Consider the following 12267-nt stretch of genomic DNA (forward strand, 5'->3'; position numbering starts at 1 on the left):
GCTGGGGACGCGGCGGAGGGAAGGAAGGGGGGGCCAGACGGGGGTTCGGAAAGCGAGGAAACGTGTCCGAAGCCCCGGCACCTTCCAGTCATCTTCCCCAAAGACTCAATACCACCTTTGTGCGGGTCGTAAAGAGAAAAGGAGGAGCAGGTAGTGAAGTTAGGGGACGATCCTGGACCAGGGACCTGGAGAGCCCTGGCCCTTAACCTTGCCCCTTGCCCTGCGCCTCTCGTTATTTGTAAATCGAAGGTATACAGTACTGGTCTTGAAAGACCCTGCTTGCTCTTAAAGGTTGATCTGATTGCTGGAAGAGGCGCCCTTCGACCCATATCCTCTAGTTCACATTTTTACCAGTATTTGGACTCTTGCGAATAAGCGGGGGAAGGGAGAGCCAAAATTTCATGTGTTCATAACACCCTGAGTAAAACAAAAAGGAGTACAAAAATGTAAATCATACAAAGGCAGTGTCCTCGTGGAACAATTAGTAAATGAATATGCTTTACTCTTAAATACTGATATTTCACTCAGTGTTTGGTTGGTTGCTAAGCTTAACGACAAACACAAAGAAAAATGTGAAGACAGCCAGGCTGGCCAAACATGGCCGATTCGGTAGCAAAGCAGACATTAAATCACAGTGGCATGTGCGTCAGTTTATTCAAACTGCTGTTACAAAATATTCTTAAACTAATTTTGGGAAATTAACAGTCCTTTGGCCATGCAAGGAGCCTGGGAGCCGACAGTTGAGGACTTTCTTGTGTTCTCCGGGGCAGCTTGTGCTGCATACTGTCCAAATGGCATTTTTCCCACCAGCTCTTCCAAAGTAAGCACTGCCCATTCCAGTAGATAAAACAAGGAGAGGAAGAAAAGGAAGGGAGGGAAGGAGGGAGAAAGGAAGGAGAAAGAAAAAAAAGGAAGGGAGGGGGAGGGAAGAAAAGAAGGAAGACAGAAAATATATTTAAGAGGCATTATTTCCTTTTCTCTTATCATAAAGAAGTTGAGTAATTTTAACAGTTCGAAAGTACTCCTTTAATCCCCTAAATAAAATCTGTAACAGCTTATTTTATGGCAACGATTGAAATACAGTACAGATATGATAGATACATTGCGCACTAAGTAAAATGCAATTGGAAAGAAAAACAAGACCAAAGGACATACACCCAAGCCTCCATCCTGCTTTGTCAATCATTTGGGTTTATTAACCATGAAAATTATAACAGCCATTGCACCATTATTATGTGCACCACCAAACGCATGGCTTTCAAACTCTCATTATCTCATTTAATTCTCTCATCAGTCCTATGAGGTAACTAATCTTATTATCTCCATTTTTATATGTGAGAAAAAGGCACAGAAAGTTTCCGTAAGCAGTCCACAGCAAGGAAGGGACAGAGCCAGCGCTAAAAATCACCCATTCAGCTTACGGTTAAAGATGCATGTAATATGCATTATATATATGTGTATGTGTGTATATTATATATATATATATATATATAATATACACACATACACATACATATACATATATATATATAATTTGATTTCTAAGAGAATCATTAACAGAATACCTTTAAAAATATTTTTTTAATGTTTTATTTATTTTTGATACAGAGCATGAGAGGGGGAGGGGCAGAGAGAGAAGGAGACACAGAATCTGGAGCAGGCTCCAGGCTCTGAGCTAGCTGTCAGCACAGATCCTCACGCAGGGCTGGAACCCACGAATGTAAGATCTGACCTGAGCCGAAGCTGGAGGCTTAACAGACTGAGCCACCCAGGCGCCCAGCGGAATACCTTTAAATCCTAGCATATTTAAAGGAATTATTTGCCACTAGCTCTGAATGACAAATCAACTTCCTGTAATTATTTCCTATAACCAGTTTCATCCTTAGGAATGATGAAACAGATGAATCTAAACTAATCAATGATTCTCTAAAGGCATAAATGTCTGGGTACTTAGACTGGACTTGACTTCAGGCCCCAGGAAATGGTCCCCATTATGCGTTTATACACCTGTCTTGTTGACAGTGACATACAGATTTGAAAAGTCAAGGTGAAGAATTTTACCAGTTATTAAGCTGTGTTATTCCCAGCTTTTTTCCCCCTGGTTGAGTTCTCCATGCGAGATTTCTTTTTATATTTCAAAGAATCATGGTATTTATTAGATGGGATTATTTATGGAATCCATTTGAGGTCAGGTTCTTGATGATATTAAGACAAGCTGAATTTAGAGCAAGAATCAGCTCAGTAAAGCAACATAATTCTGATAATAATTTTTGAAAAACCTAACTAATTTGTTGTCATTGAATTTCATTTGTATAGTGCTATCTTATATATAACCCCAATATTTCTTGAGGAATGGGTGATAAATTCACATTTAGAGTTTCAGGATCCAATTCAAATGTAAATTTTTTGAAAGTTCCCACAGAGAAAGCTATTATTTAGAACTGTGGTAATTTATGTTTTCTGAAGCAATCTTTCACTAGTCAGTGAGTTATCATAAATCTTGCCTTGTAATATTGTATATGTATATACACACTCACTGCTGTAAATCATATTTCATCCAAATAGTTCAGGGACCGTTATAAGCATTAGTTTATTGCTTATCAGAACACACTAAGAATTACACGTGCCACATATACTATTCCCAATTTTGTGGCTTCAAAAACAAAACAAACTAAACCTTCCAGAGAGAATTTGATTATCACTTAGAAATTTTGCATACTGCAGCTTACTTTTCTCTGGGTTGGCAAACTGTAGGTTAAGCTACTTGAAGTCCCTTGAAGGATCTGAAACAATAGACAGATTTGATCCATCCCAGAGCTTTGTCCCAAAATCCCACATTTTTCAACTATTTAAAAAATCCATGTCCCCTGATAATACATATAAAAATCTCCTATCTCCAGGAGATTCCAATCATTCCACTTCCCACCCCATCCCACCACAGACAAGTACTGCAAAAAACACCAACCGTCAGTTTAGTCATGCATTTTTCTGTAATTTAGGCTAGAGAAAGATTGATTTTTTTTAAGTGGTCCGAGTAGAAAATTACAAGGACAATTACAAGGACGCATTTGCCTTTTCAAAAGACATTGACCTACCCCTTCCCTGACACGGTGCACTCCCACTTGCTGTGACCCACACCCTCTCTCCGTGCTTCTCAACTGAGAGACTCTTCCCAGTGGGTTAGCCAAGCCTGGGTTCTGTCTGGCAATGACCTCAGCTGACTTTTCCTAGGGAAAGTAGAGAGTCAAGTCAGGTGGCTGGACAGTGAGGTTAGAGACACCAGCCTAGAGCTTCCTTCAGGTGTAAAAAGATCCTCCCAGGTCTGGGGTAATTTGAATGGCAGGCCAGTTAACACGTTTCTCAAAAAACGGTAGAAGGCTTGATAACTCATCCCCTAGGAATAAAAGAGTGGTGGCTGGAAGGGATGATTTGAAACTCTCAAGGGAATTTTCAAAGAGTTTCAGAAAAGGGAAAGAGGTTAGCTGAAAGCAGAGCTGGGGAATGGGGACTGAGGTGGGGGAGAAAGGGAACCACAGGACACAGGAGGGGAAAATGTGACAAGTACTTTTTAAGAATTTCAACAGTCTTCCGGCGCCTGGGTGGCTTAGTAGGTTAAGCGTCCAACTTCGGCTCAGGTCATGATCTCACAGTTCGTAGGTTTGAGCCCCACGTCGGACTCTGTGCTCACAGCTCAGAGCCTGGAGCCTGCTTCAGATTCTGTGTCTCCCTCTCTCTCTCTGCCCCTCCCCGACTCATGCTAGCTCTCCGGCTCTCTCAAAAATAAATACACATTAAAAAAAATTTGAAAACAATTGCTTTACTTCATCATTAACTGGACAAGGATGAGAATCCCAGAGAGAAAAGTCAGAAGTTAGTGGTTGCTGGAAACGAGAAGCCTGAAGTGAAACCCCCTTGACCTTCAATAGGAAAGAAAGGGTAAAGCAGGACCTGAGCAAAGACCTATTGGGCTTCCCTCAAATCTCTCGTTCTTACTAGGAACTCAGGGATTCCATAGAAATGCAGAAATAGCTGAGGAGGAAGCGGTGCAATAAGACTTTCATTAGTGGAACTAGCCACTTACCCAAAACTATATAGTCCAAGCATGCACTATGGACATTGTCAAAGTCTAGTTTTCCAAAATGACTGTCACATAAATTAATGAGGGACCCAGCAGGATGGTAAAGATGGTTCAAAAACAATTCAAGATCTAATGTATACAGACTCTGAAAGACTCCTAGAAGATTACTAGGTTAGATACAAAATGATTAATTTACTACTGGGCAATGAAACTTCGACCTTTGGGTTTGTCTGTCCTACCACACAGAAGTCACTTGCATCTCAAACAGATAAGCATCCACAACATTGAATGTATAACCAATAGTAAATAGTAACATAAACCAGGCACAAATGATCTTGTAGAGAATGAAATAACTCTAGAATGGACCTGGAGGACCCTGCCCCGCATTCAGGACAGGCAGTCACCCTTACACCTCAGTTCTAGGCTTCCGATACTTTTTCTTAACAATGTATGACAATAATAAGAGTAACATCCCGATGATTGAGCTCCTGTCTATCATGAGCTAGGCACTGTGCTGAGTGTCAAACATGCCTTATTTAATGCCGTCCACCTTTCCATGATGTAGTCATGATCTCCATTATCCAGAAAAAGGACACAAATTGTTTGAACTTTAACTGATTTGCCTAAGGCCATACAGAGCTCATCAATGACAGAGCCGGGCACTGCACCCAGAAATGCCAGACCCAGGAGCCTCTCCAGGCAGGAATTCAGCACGTGGTTGTGCAGCTCATATCTGCACAGAAGCACCGGGCTGAAGGGATGAACAGAGGGCGCTGCTGAGACTCCATTCCTGTTCCACTTGGAAAGCCTTTGGTTCTGGGTGCTTTTTCCTCCTATAAAATATCTGCTCCTAGGTAAGCTTCGTGCTGCAGGTCAAACCTACATAAAAAGCCGTGAGGGCTGTGATTGCTCAGGGGTAACGCAATTCACGGTTTCCTTCTCCAGGCAGGGAATTTTTCCTCTTCTCACAAAGGCGTATGTAAGCTAAAGCCCTGACTCCAATAATGTAAATAAATAAATAAATAATTGACAGCTGTTTAGATACAGTTGGCAAACTCAATATTTTTACTCATTGGGACAGATCCTTAGTAAAATTACAGCTGTAAGCAGATTATATGCATCAGCCTGGACAAATAGAGATGCATCTAACTAGATTTAGAACACTAATTTAAGATTTTATATACATTCATGTGTATATTGTCTGTCTCTGGGGTCTGCCATGTGGGAGATTCTACGCTCTCTGCCAAGACTCAGTTCTGCAGGAAATTCTCCAGATACTCCACAGCCCTTCTGTAGCTGGGGGAACTCCAAGAGATGAATGAAACAGGAAACAAAAATTCTAACCCTTCCTTCCTTAGATGGAAGCCAGAGACTGCTACTATGAAACCGTTTTCTTAACCTGCCTTGACACATTTCCCTTCAATTTCAAGTAGAAACGTGACCAAATCGAGTGAGGTGTTATTTTCTCCATGCCTCTACACAGAAAAGGACTTGCACAATTTCCAACATCACCCAGGGGTGAGGAGAAAGGGATAAGGGTTAGGGAGGAGCTCCTCAGGGTAGAGAAATTGTAACAACAGCAACTGTTGTTCCCTCTGAGGGAAGTAACCCGGTTGTTGGAACATCACTGGTCTGTGATCTTAGAAGCCTCTATTGCAGAGGACACCAAACAGCAGACCATACCTGACAGACATACATGAACTTTTATTTCATCTGTTGACAAAATATAAATATTGGAAAATTTCATAGGAATATCCAAATTTTTGCTTTCTCAGGATAAAAACAGAAGATTTGGCAAGAAGGGGGCCCAGCCTCGAAGGCACAACGGGCAGGAGCTCAGTAAGGACTGCCTCCCCCTTTGGATGGGCTTGAACTCCTACTCTCCAGGTCTCCACCACACCCACAGTCTCTCTGAAATTGGGGCCAAGTTGCTGTTTATCCATGCACTCTAAGACTCTAAGAGTTTTGGGTTGTTAGTCTTTATGGTAGCATTAAAAACAATGTAGCAAGAATGTGGAGATACTAGAAACTTCATTAATTGTTGATCCAAATGTAAAATAGTGCAGCTACTTCGGAAAACAATTTGACAGCTCCTCCAAAGGTTAAACAGTCTGTTACCATATAATCTAGCAATCCCACTCCCTGAAACATATGTAAGCATATGTCCATTCAAAACTTTATAAATGAATGGGCATAGCAACAGTATTGCTAATCGCCCCAAACTGAAAACAACTCAAATGTCTATTAAGTGATGACCAGGTCAACAAAATGTGCTGTATCTATGCAATGGAATATAATTTGGCCATAAAAAGGAATGGAGTAATGATGTATGTTATAACTTGGCCTGACTTTGAAAATATTATGCCAAGTCAAAGGGGCTGGTCACAAAAGACCACAGATTGTATGATTCCATTTATATGAAATGTCCATAACACAAGCAAGTCTGCAGAGATGGGAGACTAGTGGTTGTCTCAAGTTGGAAGAAATAGGGGAAACGGGGACAAATGAAGAGTGATGATAAAAGGTATGGAGCTTGGGAGTGGGAGTGTTAACAATATTCTAAAACTGGGGCAGCTGGCTGGCTCAGTCTTTCGGCATGTGACTCTTAATCTTGGGGCTGTGAGTTCAAGCCCCATGTTACCTGTAAAGATTGCATAAAAATAAAACTTCTAAAAATATATTGTTGTTTATTTCTTTATTTTTGAGACAGAGAGAGACGGAGCATGAGCGGGGAGGGGCAGAGCAGGAGGGAGACACAGAATCAGAAGCAGGCTGCAGGTTCTGAGCTAGCTGTCAGCATAGAGCCCGATGCGGGACTCGAACCCACGAACGTGAGATCGTGACCTGAGCTGATGTCGGAGGCTTAACCGACTGAGCCACCCAGGCACCCCTAACAATATATTCTAAGAGTGATTGTGGTCACAGTTGCTTGAATCTGTGAATATACTAAAAACCACTGAATTGCACACTTTAAATAGATTACTTTTTGTAATCTATGTATTCCTTCAGGCGCCCAGACAACAAGAAGCCACTCACTACCTCAACACTCTCCCTCCCAGAGACCTTCACCAGATCCGTTCATCGAACTTTTCCACCCCAACAACAGACACGTCCTCGCCTGCCCAGAACAAGAAATGGCCACCAACAAAGCACCTTACATAAGTATATCAATCCTTCACACCCACCCCACTCCGCCAGCCAGCACCATCAAAAACCGCACTACCCTGCTCCCAGCGCGACTTCTGTGCCCTTCTCGGTTCAGTGCGGACCAGTGAAGCACGCCGGAGCGCTCCCAATAAAGGTTTTTTTTCTTCCATATCTGGCCTTGGTCTTTATCACGTTCACTACATTACGCTTTTATGAATAGTATCTCAATAAAACCGTTACCAAATACAGCAAGTCAACTCTTAGACCAGTTGTGGGCCTTTTTAAGTCATTTGAGGTTTTAGATTTAGGGAGGATAACGAACCCCAGAAATTGTTTTTCTAAAATAACCAAATAACATACATGTTATGTGTTAATAAATTATATGTTAGACTAGTTACATGCTCTCACGTATTTGTGTCACAATTTTAAGTAAAATCAATAAATAAAGAAACAAGCATATTATGGTAGTTTTATAATAAAAACATGGAAAATATCTAGGGTTGTTACCATCCAAAGAGAGAATATCAAACTTATTTAAAATCAAGAAGTGAACTATGTCATACTCTTTAGTTCCCTATCAAGGAATGAGTTCAATTATGCTATTTATTTCATAATAGCAAAAATTACTATGTGGCACATTGTTACAATCTGTTTGTAATACCTTTGACCGTGAGTTTGTGAGTGCACCACCCACAAGCTTCCCAGGCAAACAGTATTAATCATGGCAAGGCTGATATATATTTAATAATCTCAGTTATCAAACTTTTTGAAGTATTACATTAGGTACATGAGAATGCTTTTTTTAAGTAAATATCTTTGGGACGCAGTAACATTCTTTAGAGAAAGTGTGATTTATTATCACTTTGAGGAAAGGATTGATTTTCCAGAATCTTTAATTTTCAATAAATGCCCAGCTCTGACATAGTCACTGCGGGACCAGTAAATTCACCTGGAAAAAAATACTGCAGTTTCATTAAATGTGTATGGCCCAGGTGGGGCTGCAATTGATTCTATGATCAACTTAGAAATTCCTCCATAGAATAAATGAAAACATAATTCATTTTACCAGATTAATGCTTTTAATAGTCAGTTTAATATAATCTGTTTACCATATTGCCCTGAGTTAGAAAATTCCAAGGAAGAACAATTGTATTTGAAACGGCAGAGTTTAAAGCGCCAGAAGGAAATCTCTCTTTCAGTCTCTTTGTTTGATGTATGAAGAAACTGACCTCTTATAAAAACATTTTTTAAGTTTCTCCTTTATTTGTATTCATTTACAAATTTCTAAAACATAAAGGATTATCAGAGAGACACACTTCCCTGTTCCATGCTCTTCCTCTTCATCCATGTGGTAACCTCAAGTGTCAATCAAACAACCAGAACACACATGATCCAGGATTGGTAAAAGTGATTTTCTTAAAGAAAATAACTATATTTGTGATATTTTGGTTTTGTGAACAATAGAATAATAGAGCTTTTTAGAAAAATCTTCCACTACTCCTTGAAGATAATAGTTCCATATACCATCAGCATTTTAAACCCACTCCATCCCTTGAGATATTCCAAGAAGTTGTGCTCTTCTGGGTTATGTTCAAGACCCAACTTAAAGCTTTTTAGAGTAGGGACGCCTGGGTGACTCAGTCCGTTGAGCGTCCAGCTTCAGCTCAGGTCATGATCTCATGGTTCGTGGGTTCAGGCCCAGCATCGGTCTCTGTGCTGACAGCTAGCTCAGAGCTTGGAGCCTGTCTTCGGATTCTGTGTCTCCCTCTCTCTCTGACCCTCCCCTGCTTGAGCTATCTCTATCTCTCAAAAAATAAATAGAACATTATAGAAAAAACTTTTAGAGTAAAGAAATTTATTACACTACTTTCTTTCCAAGTTAACCCATCCAAAAGAAAAAAAAAAGGAAAAGTATCTTTGACACTTTGTAATAAAATACAATGTTCTCTGTACTCAGATTTGAAAGTGTATCATTCTCAATAAATGTTACTTTACTATCCATGTGGACAACCAACCCCCTCATCCCAAGTACCTCATAGTAAATGAGGATTGATCTTGATGCTGTTCTTTCTCTCTCCAGCTGGAAGACAATAAGCACACACCCCTGACTTAAGAGCAATCTCTCCTCCTAACTTCCAACTATGAAACATTCCCTGTTGTTTTCTCTTTGTCTACATTCCCTTCAAATGGCCTTTTAGGAAAGGCTGAGACAGTAGGTATTCAGTTAGGATTAGGTAATGCTTTGGTAACAAATGTCCTCAAACTATCCATGACCAGAGTTTTTGTGTCACTCATACCATGTGTCCTTCTTGGGCTGTCTGTGTATCTTTCCTGCATCATGTTCATTGCAGGACCTTCCATAAAAAATAACAGAAAATGATGTATAAATATCTTAACTTCTTTGCCCCCAAAATAAGTTAATTCTGGTGTGTCCAGGATTCTGACTCCCTTGAGTTTCCATTATGGGATTAAGTTCTAATCGTCCACACTAATAATTGGCTGGAAAACATACCCTGTTTTGTCTGCTTCTGTTCCTTGTCTAATTCCCTGCCTCTGCTGCTATTTCTCTTTTCTTCCCAAATAAACTATTCCACTGAACCATATTTGCCATTTGTGTAAGTTACAAACTATTGAGTATCAGTAGTTTCATGTTTCAACTTCATACTTGAACTTTAATCCTTGATTTAGGGTTTGCTTCTGGGGCAATCATACAAAGAAACTAAGTTTCACCTATTTTTCTGAATTTTTTATAAATGAAAAACCACACTGCATGTTTTCTTTTGTAACTTAAGTTTTTTGCTCAAGACTATGTTTTTGAAGCACATACATATTGTGGCATGTAAGTGTAGCTCCGTTATTTTTGTTGATGGACCGCATATTGCATTATTTGAATATCCCATACTTTATGAATCTTACTCTTAATAGTTGGATGAATTATTTTCAAAATGGCCCTATTTATAAACATAAAGCTTTCAACAGCCTGTTTTTTACAACCTGATGTATATTTTCACAAGTTTCTCTAGAATCTGTAACTAAAAGGAGTATTGCTAAGCCATAGAGTGTGTTCATATTCTGTTTTTAAAATAATATTCAAGACAGGAAACAATAGCCTTTCCTGGGTTGCAATCCAGTATGTACGTCTCCTCCGTCTCTACTCTGTCACAGTATACCTTCAGTGTAAGAGTTTTAATTCTATGCAGACCTGAGTTGGAAAGAAGGCAGAGGCTTTGATTCCTCCTAGAGTACCTCCTTCTACATTTTCTCCTTGAAGAGTGTAATCTCCCTAATCTTTCCCTTTTCTTCAACAGATAAATAAATCCAACTCCTTTAGTCATTCTTCAGGGAAGCTTTTCCTGTGCCTTCACCATTACCCTCTTCTGAACTGCCTCCAAATATTTCAGGTCCAGGGTGGCCGTGTGATTTACTGTCCAAAGCAGATCAATTTTGAGAATGAAAAGATGTGTTAAAATAATTAACAGTGTTAACTGATTTACAACACACGTAAACTAGTTTCAACCCAAACAAGCCAGAATGTACTGTTACCTTACTCTTATTATACTTTATTAATGTATTTTCAAAGCAAATAAGGAATACTTCTGGAGGACTGACACATAGTAAGTATTAAAGAGGCGTGGTTGACTACATGACACATTCCCATTTACAGTCCCAGTCTCGGAGACTTTATTATTAATTTATTATGCATAAATAACAACACAATGATATTTCTAAACAGGAAGGGTAAAACATTGATCTCTTAGTGGCAATGAGGTAATATTTGCTATGTTTCCAATCTTGTCCTTCAGAGAAATTGTGATTGCATATTTGACCTTCGTTCTGGCAATAGACCCAAATCTCGATCACAATTTAGTACAAAGAGGAGATTATTCAAAAGTATTTTTTTGTGTGTGTGTGTGGAACGCTTCGCTAATTTGCGTGTCATCCTTGTGCAGGGGCCATGCTAATCTAATCTTCTGTGTATCGTTCCAAGTTTAGTGTATGTGCTGCCGAAGCAAGCACTCAAAAGTATTAACTACTTGCTAAGCAGCAATGGAAGAAAGGTACAATTGGGAAAATTTTACTAACTTCCCGTGTATTTACTGGCTTCAGAAAACAGCTGCTGTTTAGATAGGACCGTTTGACAATTTGTACTCGGAATTTTAATTTTTTCTACAAACAGAAATAGGCAAAACAGAGCTATTTTAGCTATTCTTTATTGTGAAGTAAAGAAATCTCACCGGGTTGGTTATTTGTTTATGTAAAACAGTCTATAATGCACCTCTTTGTTCAGATAAGCAAAACATCTGAATAAAAATGCAGAATATTTAGAAAATAGTTTAATTGCCTCAAAAATATTTGGATGTTCTCCAGTAGTTTGGTAATAATAATAGAAGTGACCATTTAACAGGAACTATGTTGTGATTGCTACAGAGCTTTAAAAGGCTTTGATCACATTATCTACTAAAATCCCCTGAACTAAAAATTATGATAATACTGAAACCTAACTTTTTACTTAAATATTTTCTCTGTTACAAGTTAGCAAGTGGCTGAGTTGACTTTTTTTAATAGTTTATTTTCAAATTGGTTTCCATATAACACCCAGTGCTTCTCCCCACAAGTGCCCCCCACCATGACCATCACCCCCTTCCCTCCCTCCCCCTCCCCCTTCAGTCCATGGTTCATTTTCTGTATTCAATAGTCTTTCATGATTTGTGTCCCTTACTCTCCCCACCTTTCTTTCTCCCTTCCTCTCCCTATGGTCCTCTGTTAGGTTTCTCCTGTTAGACCTATGAGTGCAAACATATGGTATCTATCCTTCTCTGCCTAACTTATTTCGCTCAGCATGACACCCTCAAGGTCCATCCACTTTCCTACAAATGGCCATATTTCATTCTTCCTCATTGCCATATAGTACTCCATTGCATATATATACCACATCTTCTTGATCCATTCATCAGGTGATGGACATTTAGGCTCTTTCCATGATTTGGCTATTGTAGAAAGTGCTGCTATGAACATCTGGGTACATGTGCTCCTATGCATCA

At 39.6% G+C, this 12267-nt stretch overlaps 1 non-coding gene and 1 pseudogene across 1 annotated transcript; both read right to left on the minus strand.

The window, feature by feature from the left end:
• Positions 1 to 329, minus strand: part of LOC115295362 — a 25602-nt pseudogene extending 25273 nt beyond the window's left edge.
• Positions 330 to 11130: 10801 nt separating this feature from the next.
• On the minus strand, positions 11131 to 11242 carry LOC115297256. The gene has a single exon (XR_003911359.1). It is a non-coding gene; the product is annotated as a U6 spliceosomal RNA (small nuclear RNA).
• Between the last annotated feature and the right edge of the window lie 1025 nt (positions 11243 to 12267).

This window comes from Suricata suricatta, chromosome 7, assembly GCF_006229205.1.
Source record: "Suricata suricatta isolate VVHF042 chromosome 7, meerkat_22Aug2017_6uvM2_HiC, whole genome shotgun sequence".
In the NCBI taxonomy this organism is placed as follows: Eukaryota; Metazoa; Chordata; class Mammalia; order Carnivora; family Herpestidae; genus Suricata; species Suricata suricatta.